Raw genomic sequence first — 18,311 nt, 5'->3', positions numbered from 1 at the left:
AAACCTAATACCTTATATTATTTTTATTCTTTTCTGATAAAATGTCACTCGTTTATTAATATATTCTAATATAAATAACACAAATATCACAAAAACAAAAAAAAAAATCTAAAAATAAAATTCCGCTTTTTATTTTAATTCTTTGCTTTTTAAATATTTTTTTAATTTTTAAAAATTTTAAAAATACAAAAAATTATGAAATAATATTTAAAATCATCTTTCTTTTTTCACGCTTATTCTTTTCTCATAAACTCTCACTCCCTTTGCTTCAAAGTAAATAATCTTCGAATACAAATTAGTTAATATTATAAATAATCTTTTACTTTTTACTTTAATTCGCTTTTTTAATTTAATTTTCCAGTTTTAGAAAGATGTAAATAAGTCTTGTATCTGGTAAGTGAAATTAAATTTATATTTTCCCTTAAGAAACTCTCGAACTCTTCAAACAAACATTACTTAACTTAAGCTATTACTTCATCAACATCGTCATTATCCTCGTCGATGATGACGACGTCATCAAGTATTGAGCACTCAGAGCATTGCTGTTCAATGGCTCCCATTTTATTACCAACGTCTAATGTTTAATTATACGCAAGCTGATGACGTCTGATGGGTTTTTCCTTTGACGCATAAACATAACGCAGTTTATATTTTATTTATTTTGTATGTTGTTTTTTTTTTTCTCTTCTCCTTCTCCTCGTTCTTTTGCTCCTTTAACTTTTTTTTGTTGCCCCTTTTTTTGTGCTCCAAAACCAATCATAAAACCCTCTGGTAACGCAGCAGGCTGGCAAACGTTTTTATTACATGACAACGCCCACACACACACACACACACACACACACATATAGAGATACTCACACTCATACATAGATACTCATATGCGGCTATGTAATTTGCCATAAAAAAGTGGAGCACAGGCTCGTAAGTATTTGTGCAATTTCAGAGAAATTGTCAATTTGCGCCCCAAGCTCGTAAGTCTAAGCCAAACGACACTCGCTCCCTCGCTCCTCCTCTATAGATAAGAACGGGGGGAAAAGGAAGGTGTAGGCGAAGCCGGATGCAGGAGAGAACTGAGACCTCTTTGGAAGCACGCAAATACGCGTTGATATTTTTATGGGTTGATGTTTGAGTTGCAAAATCGACTGTTAACATTTAACGCTGCAAATTTAACCGCATTTATGTATTTGGGTTTCGCTCTCTAAAGGCGGAGAGGCGAGGCGGCTTTATTTGATTTTCATTTAATTTGGCAAGCAGGCGGCGCCTTAAAAATTGGCATAACAATTACGTCGGAAACGGACAACGGAATGAGACCCGGACACGGAAACAAAGAGTGGACTAGAGGGGCAGGGGGCTCAGGGACCACCGAGGACAGGAACAGGAACCAAGAGTCTAGCAGCTGCAATCTGCAATGCTGACAATGAAACTTCAATAGCACATAATTGCTATACACACAGAGGAGGAGTGTGCACACACTCAAGGGGGATAGCAGAATTGTGAATGGATGGATGAATTGTGAATGGGAGTGGGAATGGGCGACTATTGTGTATGCGTTGACTGTGTAGTGCAACATATCCTTGCAACTAACGCTTCCGTTTCCGCGACGTCAAGGCAACGATGACTCTTTGGTGAGTCCTTGTTACAGTTGATGTTGTTGTTGTTGTTGTTAGCGTCCACTTTGAAGCGTCGTCGTCGGCAGCTTTTGTGCTCATCCGTGTGAATGAGTGCAATTAACAGTGCCCAGTTACCATCATCGTCAGTTGCATTCATTTGTTTGTTTTGTTGCAACATGCAACGCGAGTTCAATGTTGAGCTGGCTTACGAACAACCGTACGGTATTAACAATTAATAGCTCTTTGTCTTGACCTCTTTTGGGTAAATTGTGAATTGTGTGCTTGGACCCTTACAACAATACAAGAATATTGCCTTCTTTTGTTACGGTTCATTTCACGCTTGACATTAACCTTTCTTGCGGGTCACTGGCGCAATCCTAAGTGACTTTTCGTGTACACTCAAAAATTTGCGGAAATTCAAGAATTGTCAAAACAACTTTAAATGTCAAAAGTTTTTACAGAAAAAGGAGACTTTTTCATTAATTTAATTTAAAAGCATTAAAATGTCAAAAACTAAGCATCTTAAGAAGCATACTTTTATCTTGACTGTATTTAGTATTTCTCTGAAATTATTATGCAGAATTTCTCGTGTGTTTCCCATTGATATATTTGAACATTGAACATTGAATGGTTCTTTGCTGCGCATGGTGAATTTTTGATTAATATTACATATATTTATATTTGCTGTATCAAATTGAGTGCGTTGGCCTTTGAAGTATCTTCGTGCCTTCATCTTACAGCCTGCCTGCCTAATTTCTCTGCCAATCATATTTTTTTTGGCCAGCAGGTAGCCTAAGCTCTAAAGCAAAAAAAAAAACGAAGAAATAGCTTTGGTATAAATTTGTAAATGGTCTCGTTTGTGTCATGTTATTGAACATCCGCTTGTTGGCTTTGTGCCACGTTTGTAACAAAATTTTTCGGCTCCTTTTTTTTTGGAATTTTTCTCTCGTCTTTTACCTTTTTCTCTGTTGCAAATTTTGGCCTTCGGCCTTTTGCAAAATTCTAGACTTGATGGATTGTTCAGCTAATTAACATTTTTGCGAATTATTAAATTCTCTAATGCGTCTCGTAGGGCCAAAGGTCAGCGACGTTCTTTTGTCTGCTTAGCATTTAGAGTGCTTTTAGTATGGATTTTCCTTTAATGCAATTAGGCTGCTCACTGGTTAAGCATCCACTCTTGGCTCCAGTTTTTATTGCCTCTTTCTGTTGGGCATGATAAATTTGCGCTCAATTATTTTGCTATTGATAATTAGTGCGGAGTCTGTCTCTCTGAGTATTGCCTCTTTTTGCATTTGAATGCAAAAACTGCTTTGCTGTCCATTTAATGGGCAATGCCATTGAGCCCATCTGCAAATGCCAATTTCAATACCGATTTGCTTTGCCAATCGAATTATCCTTTGACTCAAGTTTGTGCTATGCTTTGGCCGTGTGCCAGATAACATAGCTAACTTAAGTGCAATCGCAAGAGAATGATAACAAATTTACAGCAAGCAACTTGAAAGTGATTAAGGCAAAAGAAAGAAAAATAAATGCTGAGAGTGAAGAAAGAATTTCGAGGCCTTTTTAAAGCAGATTTAAATACAAATTTAAGTCGAAAACTCTGTAAATTTATTTCAGTGCTATAAATTGACTTAGATCTGATATTTATTTTGTTTTCGCTAGAAAATAAGATTGCATAATTAGAAGGGGAACCTTGAACTGTTTCTAAATTGCTCTGTCTGAGAAGCAGGTGCAAAATAAAACTCGCTTTAAACGTGCTGCTATTAAATTGATGTCCTTAGTCCTTTGGCCATTATGCTATGCACAATTTCCGGCAGTAAGGGAGTTATCTTCTCACGTGTCACACATTTGAGTTCCACTCTCCCTCCTCCCACTCTGCCAACGAGTTTTTTGTGTGTTCCATTGCCGTAACAAATCCATTTTACCTGTCAGCTTTAACGCGTAAGCAAATGTCAAAACGGTAGAGCTGCTAACAAAGATGCCAACAACATATCTAAGTACACATTTCTATGAGTCACTCGGAGTGTGTGTGTAAGAGTGTGTGTGTATATGTTTATCTATCTATGTATGTATGTGTGTGTGTGTGCTGATATATTGCCAAGTCGCAATTAGAGCGCAGACCGCAGAATGGAACTCTGACTGTCGTGTAAACAAGCCAGGACGAGAAACGGAAAACGTGGAAATGTCGCAAAACAGAAATCCTAAAAAAAAAAAGAAAAAAAAAATGGAAGGGAAATAAAATTTGAAGCAAACAAAATCAAGCACAGGAAGCAGTCAGGAACCAGGAGAAACCAGCGGAATTGCGACTCTTATGTAACGAAATGACAACATAAGAAGTAGGAGAAGGAGTTGGAGAAGCAGCTGGGATATCAGCTGGGAGTTGGAGTCTCGCAATTTACTCCAATCAAATCGTTTGAAATAGTTTCGTTGCCTTATTTGCCTTTTGCCCTGCGCCACAAAACTGCAATATGTAATTCATGTAATGCCGTCATTCTCGAATGCTGTCAAGCTGCTCTCCGATTCAGTTCGGTTCCTTTGCCGTTCAGTCGCTCAATGAATCCCCTCGAGTTGTGGCGCTAATTAAACGCATGTGCATTGCATTCCCCAGTCGTGTCGGTCTGCTGGATATTTTTTTTTATTTTTTAATACTCGCTATCCGTAAGGTGAAGGGTATTATAATTTTGCTCATCCAGAATATGTACGTAGTAATCTGGTATATTTAAGAATCTATGGTATATTTTGAATGTGGTACTATATTAATATACCAAGTATATTTTAAATACGATATGGTATATTTTTAATGTGTCAATATATCAATATACCAAATATAGCATTTGGTATATTTATAGTAATTTGGTATATTTAAAAATCAATACCGCACTCTTTTGCTTTTATTCAAAATCGGTAGCGGGTATCTCACAGTCGAGCACACTCCACTTACTTCTCACTTGTTTTATACTCTATTCATTCCCTGTCGCTGTCGTTAATTAGTCTCTATGTGTCCAGGTCGACATGCGTGACAATCGCCTTGGGGGCAGATCAAACGTTTAACTTTTGAATTCGTTTACTTTTTTTTTTAATACTTTTTCAAAGGGATGTCCTTGAGTTGCTTCAACTTCTTTGAGCTGCTGTGTGCACACTTTGAGATAAAAGCTGTTTCTGCGGCGTATCGCTTGAAATTAAAACAATTTGTCTGTTTCGTTTAATTGTATTTCATGGCATAGACATTACAATGTCATGCATCACAATCAAATTAGTTCGAGAGAAGCAGAAAAGTATTCGCGCAGTGACTTTTCTTGTTTCCCATCAGAGAGTTGCAATGAAGTTTCTGTGTAAAGAAGTTGGTTATGTTTTTTTAGCATTGATTTCTTTTGCAAATGCGAAAAAACCTTTAGTAATCCATTGTCCACCATGGCCATTCTGTCACATGTTGGAGCTTTGTTGCCAATGAAAATTGCATAAGTTATGATACTTCAAGAAAATTAAATAAACTTCCCCATGATTCTTCGCAGTTTGTTTTCTTAATGGTAATTATTAACATTTAGTTCTACTTAACGTTTACTTTATATTTGCAGTATAATGTACACTAAATTTCTAGTGTTACTTTTCTAAAGTTGATATTCAATTTAAATTAATTAAATGCAGCTAATTCTTTGATCAACATTTTTATTTACTTCCCTGTGTTTGTGTGCAAAAATAACTCAAAGTATAAGCAAACAAAAATTCAGGTGAAAGTGTATCGGCAATATTATCTATTCTATTAAATTACAAATTAATATAAATATAATTTAATTTATTCAATGCAACAAATTCCTTGAGTTTCTGCATTGCATCAGCGTAACTTTCCTTCAGTACTCGTAAATGTAACTTTATTTTATTTACCAAGTGCCACAACATTTCAGTATTTTCTTTCTCATATATTATATTTATGCAAAAATGTAAGCAAACCAAATAGTAGCTATTGCATAATTAATGCCAGTGTTTTTGTTGGGATTTATCTGTGAAGATAGCTTTGCCTCTTTGTGGCACTTTGTAGACAATTCAAATACGGAAAGTGTGGGTTGGGGATACCAGTATTGGTATGTGTGTGTGTATTTTGGTACAATAAAACCCCAACACACATTTGAATAATGAGCGTCGAGCTGTGCAATTTTATGGCTGAGCTTTTGTTGCAGCTGCTGCATGTTGCAGTTGAAGTTGCAGCTGATGCTGTTGCTTCTGTTTCTGTTGCTGACTTTGTCCCTTGGCAGTCAGCATTCTGCTGCTGTTTTGTCTTTCTTTACTCTCTGCCCCCGTACTATATCACCTCACACAAACATTTTGGGGGTTTTGTGTGCAAATTTGAGTTTTAGTTTATGCATGCAGAGTTGAGTCAAACACAGCAACCACAAGCATAATAAAAGTGTGCGCAGCTGTTAAGTCAGCTAAGCTGCAGTTGAGCCAAAACTTTCGCAACTCCAAATGCTAATTATACCGCCCGGACTGGACGCGAGACCAAGACCGAGACCGAGACCGAGACCAATACAATACACACAAAATACAATTTGCCAGCCAGACTGACAAATAGAAGATGAGAGTAGTTTATGTCTCGCCTGGCAGCTCATTTTTGGCAGCTGTCGGCAGTGCATTCATAAATCTCTCAAAGTCAACAGCATTTCACCCAAGTGGCACATCAATTCGCGTACTTGTCAGCTACACAAAACCCGCTCTGAGTAGCAGATGGAAAGATACGAAAAAAGATGATGCAGTGGAGCAGCACACACATCATATTGCAATCGTCAGTTGTGTCACCGCATGCAACATCGCTTATCGCTCAGCTCTGTAATGATTTGGGGCAGGCAGCAAACAGCATGAGCATGAACAGCAGCATCAGCAGACCCCAATCTCATGTCTGTTATGCATTTTTCATAATGCAATACCATGTTATTCACGCAGTTCTTTGCCACCCTCAATTCACACAAAGATTGACTGTGTTGCACAGTGGTTAAAACTATCGAGAAATATGATCTATTCTCTTAAATTAAATAAACAAAAGTTTTAATTTTTGTCTGCAACTTTTGCATACATAGAAAACTTTAGTTTTGTAATTTATTTCAAAGAAGTTTTCACTAGCTTTCGAGTTGTTAATGGAAAGCAACGAAAACTACAAGTTGAGGTGGATTAGTAGCAAAGTTTAGAAACACATTTATTTAGATAACATATTTTGTAAAAGAAAAGAGGATTAGCAAACATCTAAGCAAATTGTGAATTTTTAGATGATTAGCAACTTAAACACCGTATCTATAAAAATAAAGTATTAAAATATTCAATGTTCCTAAAAAATTTTTAAGGAAAAAAAAGGGTTAATTTTCTTTATTTTTGAATCAAAAATTACGACGGATATTTTAATTTCATAAATATTTAAGATAATTCTTTACTTTTTTGTTAATTATAACTAGCAATTTGTTGTTTGTTTTTTAATTCTCTTATTATAGCAATAGTAATTTAGACTCGCTGTCTTCCTATTTAATATTTAATAAATTGTAGCTTGGCAGTAAAAATGTTGCTGTGGGTACTAAAGGGAGTATGTAAATAACTGCTGCTATTTTAATATTCTCATAGCTTTTCACTTTGCAGATTTTTATATTGAGATAGCTATGACTTTCGTCTTGAAATGTAATTGAATATTAAATACAACTATTTACATTATTTTTATATTGTTTTGTTAAACGTTTTCTGTAAAACTGATGCCAAAATCATGGGCGATAAAAATAGTCACCATGTTATAGTAAGGCCAAAGAATTTAAATAGACAACAAAATTTATTATCACAAAAAAAAACCGTTGTACTAATTTTCGCTCAATTTCCGCGCTATCTCTGCACACTGTGCCGCAGTGTAAAAATTGTCTCATTAATCATCACACCACATGCCTTTTTTTCTGTGTTGTGTGTTATTTTTGTATTCTTGCGTAGCTGCTGCTGATGCTGCTGCAGGAAATACGAACTTAGTGTGAAAATCCGAAAATCCACACGGCGCAATTAAATTGGCTATGCGCATCAATGCAGCCAACACGAAAAATTTCCCCTCGCAACTAAAAACAAGTGCAGACCGCATAAATCAAAAGGCAGAGGACCCAACAACATGCGACGCAGACCATTAGGCAATGTCTCACGCACCGCCCCCTAAAGAAGAAAATAAAATAAAATTATAATATATGCCGCCAATGGGGGAGAGAGACCCCTTCGAAAGGCAGTCAGTCAGTCAGTGAGTCGTGGGGCATGTTAAATTGTCTGCGTCGTGTTTAAAATAGCAACAAATTAATTAATTTTTTCACGCTGCTCACTCGCTGGCTGGCAGAAGAGTGCGCATTAATAAACAATTAAGTGTGTTTAATTGCAGTTTTGCTCGTCAGCCAGCAATGCAATTACAAAAAGAAAAACCAAAAAAGAGTTGTGGAGAATAAACTCTGGCATTTTCGGGATAAAACCCCCATTCGAAGCTCAGACAGTTTCAGCTACTGTCTCCCCTGAGAGAGAGTCTCGTATTTATGTGTCACAGCTCGTTGGCACTTCAAGCGAACGGCATAAGCCGCTTATCTTCGGTACTAACTGCGGGAGGTTGCTAAAGCCGCTTGCCAACTCCTGGAATTATGCCATGGATAGGCGTGCAAATTAGCTTCTCTTTGTATAAAAAAAAAAGAAAAGTATGAAAATGTTTCATTTTCGTCTAAGCAAAAAGGGGATATAAATTATGTATGATCTGCTCTTAGCCTTTGAGGAACTTTGCCTTTAATAATCTCAGAACGTATGCTAAGCTTTATGCTCAATAAGCCTGCTCCGCATAGTTCTCATAGTTTAATGAGGATTTGTGTTTAAGCCGTACATAATTATAGGGAGTTTTCTCGGTGCTTGATTAGGCAACAAATTTAGCATTACATGGCATGTATTTTATAGGCAATTTTATGAGGGGCCTATAGATAGATTTATGAACTAAAGAAATTACCAAATTTATTGCTCTCATTTATTAACATACCTCTGGAAGATTTTTTGTTGGCTGTCTGAAAAGAAAAAGAATAAAATGGAAAGATTTAATACGAATTTGTCAAAACATTTATAAATAAACTGTAGAGAAAAGTTGCCTGCTTGTAATATTATTTTTAGCTATTTGTAACACTATATTAGAACGAAGTGGAAGTAGCTTTGTGCAATTCGAGAGCAAAGAGAGAAATACGGAGTTCATTGGAACGGGCAATAAAATAAGCTCATCAATTGATAGAAGAAAGTTGATAAAAGAATGCCACATTAAGCAGACTTGAGCGATGTGGATGCGCATGAAGGACGACAACTGTCTTGATAAATACATAACACAGAAAGCAGCAAACAACATAGTACAACTGAACACTGAGTGAGTGAGTGAGTGAGAAAGAAAAACATAGACTATAGTAGGATGGCAATGACAAGAGCCAGAGAGACAGTGAACACGAAAAAGGAAACTGGAGCGAAGACGACATTAGCCTGAAATGACAGCGACACGATGCAAGGCAGATACTCTCGGCTTATAGCTCCATTTTCCGACTGTATAAGCACTAAAAAAAACGAGTAGAGAAAAAAGCAAGTAAACACAACAAAGAACAACAACAGTCTGTGTAAAAGTATGCAAACGGCAGCTGACGATTGCAGGCAGCAGCAATGAGTGTGAAGAAGTTTGGAGGCTAACATTGGCAGCATGTTGTCAGTCCTCTACGATTGGAAATCAGTTTCTTAGTCCAAGGACAGCTGTTCCACATCCTCATGCACTCATCACTCACTCACTCACTCACACACACACACACACATGCACTCACTCATTCATTCACTCACTCACTCAGCTATTCGTTCGACATCTGGCAGATTTTGAGCTAAGAATCTTAGATGATGGCCCAAATTCTAGAGACATTTGTTCCTTCCTCATGGCCTCTGCCAGCTGGCATGGCTTTTATTTTCCATCTCGCTGAGAGCCGAGACTCGGTCTTGGCCAAATGCTTTTCATGCCAAATGCCTCAGTTTAAATATTTATGTAAGCGCGGCATTTGATGAGAAATATTTTGCAATTGCTGCACAAGAAGTATTATGCTTTTATTATTATTGAAATAGGCCAAGCAAACGAGCCAAGCTTATGCTAAAAACATTCTCTCTACTTTTGCTCTGTCCATGAGAAAGCCCCAGAGAAAATATGAGAAACAGTGAAACAGAATGAATGGTCTGCCAAGGAATTTATGAGTTTGTTTAGTAGTTGTGGAATTGACGATAATGAAACTGTTAGTTAGAAATGAACGACAATGCACAGGAATGTTGCAAATGAAATAAATCAAATTCTGCAAGAAACGTAAATAAAAAAAACACAAATTTGAAAAGTGTGTGAAATTTAATATTAAACAAGTAAGAAAGCTACAGTCAAGTCTGCTCCACTGTGAGATAACCGCAGCGTTTTCTTAATTAATGCATAACGGTATTAAATTTAAAGTGTATTAATTATACCGCAAAAATTCCGAAAATATAGCAAAGGATATAATTGGTATATTGATGAATTGCTAAAGATCTCTAAAAGACGGTGCGATATTATTATTATTAAAATATACCGAATTACAAAACATAAAAATACTAAAATATATAAACTAAATATATACTATACTACATTAAAAATACAAAAAAGAATGCAAGATATACCAAATTGTCAGCCAAAAAGCGCTTTTGCCCATACAAAACCATTTCTTAAACAAATTTAAATTTTCAGGAATCATAAATATTATAGGTATTATTGCATTTAGCAAAAATCGCTTCAAAAATACGCTGAGCTTAAAGACTATGTTTCCTTATATAGTATAAGGATTTAAAAATAAATTTCTGATACTTAAAACTAACATTTAATTATAATGTTAAATCTGCACCAAGTTATCCAAGCTGTTTAAGCCCTTTGTAATTTGAATTTAAACCCTTTTTGGCTGGGTTTCCAGTGGCCAGCCAATTTACTTGTTTGATTCAGCCAAGCACAGAGTGGGTTCGTCGTAATGCGAAAGTGTTCAGGGTCATAAGTCAGGACAAATGTGCACATATACAGGAAGGAAGGAAGGAAGGAAGGCAGAAAGAGGGTGGCAGACGTGGCACACGCCCAAAAAGTCAATTGCGCATGCAATGGCTCAAAGGGCTTAAATGCGTATAACATTCAATTTGCGTTAATGACATTAAATAAAGACACGCACACGAACATATGTATATACATATATACATACATATATAACGTATTATACACACAACTATCGCCCGGGGTTCAAAGGAGCTTTATATGACTTGGTTACACCTTTTGAAAACATTTTCATTGGCTGGCCACTTACTACAACACCAACAAAATAAAAAAGGTTGCCACAGCCACACTTAAGCCTCGCTCTCTGCGTATATAAAATAAACTACAAACGAGAGAATGTAAAAAAAACAAACAGCAAAACGTTGCTCGCAATGGGCCTTTTCAGTGTGATATTCTTAAATCGCATTAAAAATCATTGGCACATGTTCCAAGCCAGCAATGGTGGGAAGGAAGGAAGAAAAAAAACTATAGCCAGCATCATTGTATAAACAAAAACAGTTTCATTTTCTGTTTAAAAGCGGGTAAAAACTTGCCAAAACACAACACAAATTTACAGAGGCCAGAGTTGAGAGTCGAGGCGAGGCGAGCTGTGTGTGAGTGTGTGTGTTGTGCATTGGCGCCCTCCCCCATGGGGAGGTGTGGCAACAAATCAGGCAAAAAAATGTATAAAAACAGGAAACCGCTTTTGCTGTTGTCGGAATTGGAAAGCGTAGCCCAGGAGAGATGCAGGAGCAGAGAGGTGGCAAAAAGTTGTACTTTAGATAAAGTTGCTGCTGCTGGTAGGTGTTTTTTTTTTTACCAACCATTCGACATGCAATGCACGTAGCACACACACACACCTGCACACACACATTGACATACATCGCAGCTACACCTGGAGAAAGTTTAGCTCGTGCTCTCGACGTTGACGTCGCAATGAATGCGCTTGTTTCTTGCTTTCTTAATATTACTTGGCCTGATTTCTTGAGCTCGCACTTTGAGCGATTCGTTTTTTGTAGCAAAACTTATACACAACAAAACGATAACAACGGCAACAGCAACGATAAAAATACTTATATGCTGGCAGCATTTTCGAGGACAAGTTTTCTGCTTGCACAAGTCCCTTGAGAGATTCGTAGCATCGAAAAGTGTGGCATACTTTTAGGCAAGGCCAACGCATTGAACACGATATTTGTGTATTTAACTTGCATTTGTTGTGTAAATTACATGCATACATATATATGTGTATGTATTTCTATTTGTGCATGTGTTTGTCTTCGACTCCCTCAAACACTTTCTGGCAGACGACGCACAGTTACAATAAAAATAAAACACAAAAACTTAGGCACTTGGCACAATAAGGATCTCGACTCGAGTTCTTGTTCTTGTTGCTGTTTTCGTCTGTCTGTTTTCCCATTCCCATCCCCGTCCAATGCTCAGTTCATGTCTTAGTCTCACTGCAGTAATAATAATAAAGGGAATTGTTATTGTTTTCTATTAATTTGCTTTTGTTCGTTGCTGTTGCTGCTGTTTGTTTCACTTTACTGCTGTTCTCTGTATTTGATTTGTGTTTCGACGTCGTGTGTGCTGCGCCCCCAAACAATTTTTGCTTGCTTAAAAATTGTGCAAAATTTCTGGGTATTTTAGATATTTAATAACAGATTTGAATGGGGTAAAAAAGGGTGAAATAAAATACTTTATTGAGTGATTTTTAATTAATAATTCATTCAGATATTTTAAAAATGTGGCAATTAATATTTCGTATTTATTACAATGCGAGAATTTAAACTCGAATTTTTGTTTTATATCAAACTCTATTTGAGTTTACACTCAGCATAACGTTTTTTTTTTTTTGTCAATGACCCGCTCGAAGTTTTGTGGCTCATGGATTTGGCTTGGCCAAAAAACTAATTAAACCGCCGGTCAACTTTTAATGAAGATTAATTTCAATTTAATATTAGCAAAGAAAAAAGAACAAAAGTTTACATGGCAACAGCTGGCAACTTGAATAAATTTTAAAGCAAAAATTTTGTGAAGTGGGGGAAAAAACAAATTTATGCGCAAAACTGAGAAAATTGTGGTACAAGTAGCATAAAAGTAACCGCGTGATGCGATGTCCGATGCCAGATGCCAGATGCAAGTCGGCGAACTATGGCAAACTAAACTTTTAATGAGGGCAACGACTTGCCAATACTTTTCGAATCAACTGTGGAAAGTTGTTTCTGAGAGAAAGCCGCACTTTCTTTCACCATTCAATTTCATTTTTTCTGCTTTATGAGTATACCCTTTAATATCCATTAAAGTAGCATAAAAGACTTCACAGGTAGCGTTATTTCAATAGAGCAAAGTGCTTGCTACTTTGTTAGCGTTTTTATGTTGGCTCGCTCACTCACTCAGTTTAAGCAGCTGCGAATTCATCTCACACATATCTACTTAAATGTAAGCCCAGCACGCAACTACAAATGGTTCATTCTGTGATCCAAATAAGCTGCACATTAAATGCAAGCCCATGAGATTGCAAATGCGTGAAAGTAAGCCAAGACCAAATGTACTTCTCATTCTTCTCGTTGTAGTTGGATATATGAGCATAATGAAAACTAGCTCACACACACTCACGCACACACAAACACACACGCACACTCGTAGTCACTCAACTCATTCACATTTTGTCTATGTTTGGCTGTATGGGCCACTCTTGGCTATAGACAAAACTCGTCGCGTATTTTTGTCTTGCAGCCAAGGACGAGATGCGAAGCGAAGCTAAGCCAAGTTAGTTGCCTTCATTGCCAACACCTTGTCGCATTGGGGGCTAACCATAACCACACACCACACCTCCCCCTGCATCTTCATCCTACTACACACAACACATTCCACCCAAAAGCCCATTACAACTACTTAAGGTATGTAAATAACGCGATGAACGCGCGGGCGCTCAAAATAAGCCAAGGCAAATCATAAGAAGGCGCCAGTATCAGCAACAGCAGCATCACAAGCAGCTAACCCCATTACCACCCCCTTACTTACCTCGTTGCCACCCAGAGGGGAGCAGAGCATTAGCATAATCGTTATGGTTATGCGCGACGTGTGCATAATGGTTAAGCTTGAGAATGAGGAGCTCAAAACCAGTGACACGCACATATAAACTATGTTAAGTGCGCTGACATTCTGATATATAGTGTATTTTACACTTACGATAAACGGGGTAGCACGAATGTGTTGGCAATGTTGAGAGTACGCATGTTCAGGGTTTTAGCTATGGAAATTTATAACTTGCAAGAAATAAACTACATTAAGATTAAAAACAAGACTTATTTAACCTTTTCTTATTAGAATATGAACTAGTAATGAAATGGAAGCCTTTAATGACTAAATAATATCTATTGGCAATTTAGTTAATAAGTTTCATTCGAGCCCAAGTAAAATACAAATTCGTATTTAAAGTCAAGATAGAATTCAATAATTTCTTAATTGGGACTTTAGTTAATAAGTTTTTAGTTAACAAGTTTGTACTGAGCCTAACTAAAATATAAATTAATATTAAGAGTTCAAATAAAATTCATCATTTTAAAAAGAATCAGATTGTTTATTAAATTGATAGATCTCTAAGTAATTAAATAAGAAAAGAATATAAAGAAGAAAAAAATTTTATGCGGCATATTTTTGCATTATAGTTAAGAACAATGTCATCGGAATGTATTGCTATAATATCATTTATATAATTTTATTTATCAATCATAAAAATCGATGATATCCTTAGGCTTTAAAATATTATATGCTCAATTCATTATTATTTTAATTTTTTTCAACGCTTCACCAATTTGTATTTCATTTTAAAAATATTTTACAATTCGTTTTCAATACTATACCAGTTTTATTATATTTCAAAGAGATTTTATAATTCTTTTTCAAAGTTTTATTAATTTATCCTCTATTTAAAAAAGATTTTATATTATATTTATAATTCCAGCTACTAAAAGCGACTTCGTAAGTACTTGAATAGTAGTGAGAGTATTAATAGTTCTGCTTAAACCTTTGCTAGTCAGAGTATTTCTTGTGTTGTTGTTGTTGGTGTTGGTTTCGCAGTGCACCTCAAGTGCGTGGAAGGCCTTAAAGCTTGGACGTGGTGTTGTGTTTGCTCAGGTGCGCGCATATTAAGTAGCGGCCACATGTGTGTGTAACTCGTGTGTAGCCTACCTTTTGGGGCATGCTATTAGCAAGCAGCACAAGTAAAAAATAAGAAGCAAAGCCACCCACACACACACACGTCGGAACATAATAAATTACCGGCAATAGAAACAGCGAAATCAAGAGCAAAGCCTTGCCAACTTTGTGTGTGCGTGTGTGTGTTGTGTGTGGGGGAAGTCAAAGTCATTCGAAGGGACAGCTAGAGTTTTGGCGTTGGAGTTGGAACATTTAGATGGAGCTGGCAAGCGTTAGATCTCAATGTGGCATGTTTAAGATTCAGCACGCATAACTTATAAAATAAAAATTAAAATTCCAATTGCAAACCTCAATAATAAAACACTTTTAAGTGCTCCACAGACAGAGGACTTCCAGCAATAGTCACCTTACTCGCTCCCTCCAGCTCTCTCTCTCTCTCTCTCTCTGTCTTTCTTTCTCCTTCTTGCTTAGTCTAAAAAGCAAAAAGGTAACGGAAGGACGTCGAAGGACGTCTCGGCTTCGCTATGTGGGCGTTTCAGCCTTTTTCTTCATTTTGCTACCACAGACCTTCTAGCTGTCTATATATATAGAATATATATCAGTGTATGTGTGTGTGTGTTGGTGAATCTCAAGGAGCCACACAAGTTTATTAAAAATTTCGCCAAAAGGCATCTATCAGTTATGAGGGGCGGCCGCGTCGACAGTGCGCGACTCATTTCAATGAGTTTCATGCTGTTTTCTTTTCTTTTTCTCTCGGTTTTTTTTTTTTTTTAGTCGACTCGCTCTGAATGCTTCTAAGCCAGCGGATCTGCCTACGTCTCTCTTTTTCACTGTCTGGTTGTCTTTCTCTCTCTCTGTCTCTTTTGTTGTTTCTCGGTGGTCGCCACATCTTGTAATTGGCATTCCGCACGCTGACCGAAATGAAAATGCTACGTGCTTTCATTTCACGTTACGACGGCATCGACATCGACAACGCGACCACCGCCAACGTTGGAGTTGGATAAGTCAGCTCCAAAACGGTCCATTGACCACCGAAGGGAGCTGAAAAAAACTGGAACTGACTGCTGGCTACTGCCAAACTGGGAGCTGGCCAACAAAATGATGCTTATTTATAGCGTTGGGCATTTTAATTTTTTACGTTTCGGGCATACAATTTACTTGCTGCTCTGTTCTTAAAGTCAATCACATCACAGCAAGTCAATGTTAGAGCATCACGAGGAACAATCTCCTCAAGACTTTTACGTTCCTCAAGGCATTCTTCGTATTTTCCATTTGCCATCCTTCAGGATGTCTCCTCAACAACAAAGCAAACCAACAAAAAACGAAAAAAAGGGTGCGGTCCGTTGGCGTCGCGAAAATCGATAGCTTCGCATATTGAACTCCTGTCAGCCTTCATCTTTTACTCCACCTTAGTCTCCATCCTTAGCTGTCGTCGTCTCTGTCGCTGAATTGCGTAATGCATATTCAACGAATTTATATATATGTATATGTATTTTTATTTTTTGGAATGCCTGAAATTGACAGCCAGCAAATTTCGTTGTCAGCCTCATATACGTCTTTCGATTGTTTGCATTGTGCTGCGGTTTTCTTTTTTCTTTCCCCTTTCTTTTCTTTTCATTTTTTGATGTGTCTGCCATAGGTGGGAATTTGTTTGAAATGTGTTAAGGCAAGAAATTGTATTTCTGAATGATTTTTACACACTTTTTACGCTTCAGCTATGGCATATGTCAGACAGCTCTTCTCGCAACTTGCCAAAGAAATGTGTGGGAAAATAAAATGCAATTTGCCCATCATCAGCTTTTAAATGCATATCAAATTGCTAACAATTGAAATAGAATGAAATTTCTTATTCATTTCAAATATACAAAATGAGTTATATGTTAATTATGTGCAATTTGTAATGAATTAAAATGGAATTTAATTTGGTATTAGATTTTCTGCAATTAACTTGATATGAAATTGAATGTAATCGATATATCACTCTACATAAATATTTAGAATTTTTATTTTCATATAATTGCAGTATAATATTTAATTAGTTTTAAATTTGGTCTCTTTATTTCTTTCACATAATTTCAAACAAAAGTATTCATTACATTCATGTTAAATATTTGACTTTTATTTTAATTTCCTTTTAAATAAAATTAACCTTTTTCAATCCATTTATCAATTGTAAAAATAAGGTAGATATTTAGAGCATTCTTTACTTCAAACTTTTTCATCATTCAGTTAGTCTTCTATCCATCAGTTTGATCCTTCAAACAAACCTTTCATACGCCCAAAAAGATGCTTGTAAATTTTGTGAAGCATTTTGTGTTGATGCTCAAACATGTGTGGGACTTGTACTCATATTCGTACTCGTGTTCATATATGGGTACTCATACTCTTCACTCTCCACTCAGTAGTCATCAAATTTATGAGCACTCGTCGCACTAACTCATAAAAATGGCATCTATAAAGCAGAAGCAGCTTTTTTTTTTTTTTTGGGAGAAAACACGAGGCGACACTTTGCATATGAAAGGGCTTTAGGCATTTATGCAGTGTGAAGAATAGGGGAGCAGGATAGGGATATGGAAGGGGGCGTGGCATATTGTATGCCTAGCGGAGGTTGCTTAAGTCGGCTTGCTAGCGAAGCTGCTGCCAAATCCAACCACGCACTTAAGCGCCGTTCTTCCGGATGCCTACACAAACAGAAAGGGAAACAAAGCAAGGAGAAATCGGGAAAGAGAGCGAGTGAGAGAGAGAGGGGGAGTGTGTGCGACAGAGAACGCTTTTATTTACTCGACTTAGAACGCAATAATATATCATCTACAGTTTATCATCGCTATGACGCCAGACTGAAATTATTATCCAGCAAATTTATTGCCAAACAATAAACGCGAAGCACACATATTTGTGTGTGTGTGTGAATGTATCTCTGTCTCTCCCTCTGTGTGTGTGTTTGTGGCAAGGCTTGGCAATGTACCAACAGGCAAAGTAACAACAAACAACACAACAACAACAACAACAACTGCGTTCACATTCAACAACAACATTTAGAATGACAGCCATTTTGACAAGTCTCAATAGCAACAAACAAAAACCAAACAAACAAATGCGAAAACACAGAAGAAAACAAAAGTGGAGGGAGGCACAGAGAGACAGAATTTCTAATAAAATAAGCGACATTAAAATACCCTGTAAAGGATATAAATGCAGATATATCGAACATTAAATTTAAAATTAAATTGAAAAGTTTAATGGTTTAAAATTGAGTAGAAAATTATTTAAAACATCTATTAAAATAGTCAACGATCTCTTCGTTCGAAAGAGTCTCTCATTTTTAAATTTAATTTGGCTCTAGGTAATTTTTTATATTTTTAAGTATCAATTTACAATTCAAAAACAATACTTAATAGAGTGAATATAAATCTTTTTTCTATCAAAATAATAAGCGATCTTTTCTCTAAAGAGGTTCTCTT

The 18,311-nt window shown here is 36.6% G+C and overlaps 1 protein-coding gene across 1 annotated transcript in view; it reads right to left on the bottom strand.

Moving 5' to 3' along the window:
• Positions 1-18,311, bottom strand: part of LOC117564222 (uncharacterized) — a 53,509-nt gene that overhangs the window by 11,391 nt on the left and 23,807 nt on the right. The window contains exon 3 of the mRNA XM_034242909.2: positions 8,623-8,647. The gene's annotated coding sequence lies outside the window, so the exon portion shown is untranslated. The remainder of the gene's footprint in view (positions 1-8,622; positions 8,648-18,311) is intronic.

The sequence above is a fragment of the Drosophila albomicans genome, chromosome 2L (genome assembly GCF_009650485.2).
Source record: "Drosophila albomicans strain 15112-1751.03 chromosome 2L, ASM965048v2, whole genome shotgun sequence".
Classification (NCBI taxonomy): Eukaryota; Metazoa; Arthropoda; class Insecta; order Diptera; family Drosophilidae; genus Drosophila; species Drosophila albomicans.
Note: the sequence above shows the minus strand (reverse complement) of the source record. Positions and strands in the feature narration are given on the sequence as shown.